The following is a 3,854-nucleotide window of genomic DNA, read 5'->3' as shown; positions in this document are numbered from 1 at the left end:
TTTGCTATACTAAAAAATGCCAGCAACCCAAATTGAACTCTTCTCTGTTCATTCTAGTCCTAAATTCCCAAGACAATATGATTGGTGTGGTTTGAGTCAGGTATACCTCTTGTTTCAATCAACTGTAGCTGCTACACAGATGGTACATTAGTTATGTTTGCTGCAGTAATACTACACAGCAAACCACCCCAAACCTCAGAGGCTTAAAACAATAGCCATGCATATTCTCATGAGTTTTTGTGTCAACTGGATGGTTCTTCTTATCTGGGCTAAGTTTGACTGAATTTGGCTAGATGCATCTATGCGTAAGTGATCAGCCGTTGGGTTACCAGCAAACTGGCTGGTTTAAGAATGAATGGCCTTTTCTAAGATATTTGGATCTCATCCACATGGTCTCTCATCCTCCAAATAGGCTAGCTTAGGCTTATTCACATAACAGTGACAGGGTTCTGAGAAAGTACCAAGGTGCAAACACTTTCTCAAGTCTTGGCATGAGTCCAGTTTACTACTACTTAATTAGTCAAAACAAGTCTTGTGATGGAGACCATCCTCAGAGTGACACAAACTACAATGTTATAGGGCAAAGGTGATGCATATATAGAGGCCATTAGTTGGGAGGATCAATGCAGTTAATTTACCCTAGATGGACAGTACACATCTCACTGCTGAGGATCACACCTGTGGGCACACCTAAGATGATTATTATAAGTCAAGCCACTACTTCTCAAAATAGACTAATCTAGGAGGCTAATATGTCACTGAATTATCATAGCACCCTATGAGATAAGAAACAGGCATGGAGGTATCAGGGCCAGGGTCCTATATCAGTTCTATCTGACCCCACGGAGTATAGTCATTCTGTTACATTAAGTTACAAGAGAGTTTTAGCCAGCATAGGAAATGATCAGCAATGATAAATATACATATATACATTTAAAGATTTTATATATTTATATTTAAAGATTATATATTTAAAGATTTTATTTATTTATTCATGAGAGACACAGAGAGAGAGGCAGAGGCACAGACAGAGGGAAAAGCAGGCTCCCTGTGGGGAACCTGATGTGGGACTCAATCCTGGGACTCTGGGACCACGCCCTGAGCTGAAGGCAGACACTCAACTGCTGAGCCACCCAGGAATCCTAGCAATGTTATATAGAAAGAGAGGAATCAAAGAGGCATGTCTGGTAGATTCATATAAAATGGTCTTAGGGAAGGGGGACCCAGGCTCAAAGATTCAAATACTCTGTGTCTTCTTTTGTGAAGATGAGGCATTGCTCTCATCTATCCATTCCTTCCCTTCTCCCAACGTTTAGGGACTTTTTCTAAATTAGTCACTGTACTGTTTGAAGCACATACCTAATTATCTTGGCCGCAGTCCTGTGGTTCATTGAGAAATCTTGGTTTGATTTCTTATCTATATTTACTATAAGAAAGAATGCACTGTTAAGGCCAGTACAAACTCCTGGCCTTCTGGATGGTTATATTTCTTACCACATGGACATTTGATTTGTATACTTCAATATATTGTGATTTTAAATAGGGTGAGAATATTGGCCAGGGCACACCAAGTCATGCCACAAGACTGCTTTATTTTTGGATAAGTTAGAATCCCATATTACATCATGTCATCCCCCTTGCCACTGCTAAATGAACAAGACTTTAACTTATTCATTCTTGCATGCGTTCATTTATTTTTGAAAAATGTATTCAGTATTTGCTGTATGCCAAGCATCCAATGGGTGCTGGGATAGACACAACCAACCATTGTTAATTCATGGTGATTGCAGTGTCGTAGGGTAGACAGTAGGTTAAGTACATGAGCAAATATCTAATTATGAATTGTGTTAAGTGCTGTAAAGCAAATAGTGTCCTGTGATAAAAAGAAATGGGATTAGGGGAATGCTTATTAGATAGAGGGTCTGGAAAAGACCTCTTCCTTGGCTTACCAAAAGCAGTGGGTAGGTATGGTTCATCGCAGATGCCAGTTATAAAAGAAGGCATTCTTTGTAGAGGACTTGACAACAATAAAAAATATATTAATTAAAAGTGTCTGCTAAAAAAAAAAAAAGGAGGGGGGCACCTGGGGTGGCTTGGTTGGTTAAGCTTCCAACCCTTGGTTTTGGCTTGGGTCATGATCTTACGGTCATGAGATCCAACCCAGCACTAGGCTCCACACTGGGAGGAGTCTTCTTAGGATTCTCTCTCTCTCACTCAAGTGGGATCAGCAATATCTACCCCCACTTGAGTGCATGCAAACAAGTTTTCTCTCTCTCTCAAAAAAAAAAAAAAAAAGTGTGTTTGCTTTTTTAATTATCATGTGCCAGCTATTATAAACAATGTCAGTGATAACATATTCTCTAAAAAAATTTTTTGTTGGTCTAAGTTCTAATCAATTTCTGTGGTTACTGTGAGTTCTAATAATTTATATGTAATTAGCACATTTTAATCGCATATTCCTTAATAAACATAATCAATATGGAATACTTTCAAGAACTACCAGTTATAGAAATGGACTGCCACACATATGGACACACTTACACATGTTCATTCTGAGAGTAGGTTCAGAGTGATTCTGATTATTTGAGCTAGCTTCTGGTTCAATTCTCACCTCCAAATCTTGTGGTATAACACATCTCTGCAATCAAAGAGTGAAACTAAAATGAATGATACCACCATGACCATGAAAACTAAGAAATATAACTTGAGGGACTTCAAATCTAAGTGAACAATTTAGAGTTTTTATTTGCATTGAAATTTTAAAATAGTGAATTGCAGGCTCTGCTACATAATAGTGTTTGGAAGTGCACATTTCAGTTTGTATCTGAACTATTTTACTGATTTTGAATGATATTTTAATTTTAAAGATTCTTTTAAAATTATTTGCTTTATTTCAGATCTTCTTTAAGATTTATTTATTTATTTATTTATTTATTTATTTATTTAATGCACGTATGGTGGAGGGAGGGACAGAGGAAGAGAGCATCTCAAGCAGATACCCCAATGAGGGTGGAGCCCAACACAGAGCTTGATCTCAGGACTCTGAGATCAAGACCTGAGCTGAACTCAAGATTCAGACACTTAACCAACTGAGCCACTCAGGTGCCCTAAAGATTTTATTTTTAAATAATCTCTACATGCAACATGGGGCTCAAACTCACAGCCCCAAGATCAAGAGTTGTATGGTCTACTGACTAAGCCAGCCAGGTGTCCCTTACATTAAAGGTTTAAAAAAATCAAAATTTGATTTCATTGATTATTAGATTATTAGTAAAAGCATTTTTGTCATATTGAGAAAGAGATTGTTAAAAAATGATCACCTCCAGGTGGAAACACACTAGGTACCATTGGATCTCTCTGAAGTGATCGTCTCTCTCAAGGAGGAAGATGAAGTTCAGAAGGACAAAGGTTAGGGCTTTCAGGTCTGGCTCTTCTAAACATGTGAAGCTTTCCTCTCCAATGGGCAATCTTGCTCTTTTAAGGATGATGGCAATCTCTAACTTACAGAAGTCTTTAATGGGGAAAGGACTAAGTCCTTGAGTTTGGCAATTAATGATCATTATCAAGGAGAGAGAGAGAGCATTTTTACCTGTGCAATTTGGAAATGAAGAAGACATGAAGTGGAGAGGAAAGAAGTCTACAGGAATAGATATTTAACAGCAAAATGAAGAGGAATCTATTCTCCTTAAGAGGGGATTAGCTGGCCAAAAACCCTATAAGTGATTCATGAAATGTGGCAAAGGGAATTCCCTATTTTGCTATTAAGCTAAGTTGCAAACTAATTGTCCAAAACCATCGAAGTTTATACACTTCTACATGGTATCAGACAAGGCAAGCTTGGTGAGATACAGAAG

This window comes from Canis lupus, chromosome 13, assembly GCF_011100685.1.
Source record: "Canis lupus familiaris isolate Mischka breed German Shepherd chromosome 13, alternate assembly UU_Cfam_GSD_1.0, whole genome shotgun sequence".
Lineage (NCBI taxonomy): Eukaryota > Metazoa > Chordata > Mammalia > Carnivora > Canidae > Canis > Canis lupus.
Note: the sequence above shows the minus strand (reverse complement) of the source record.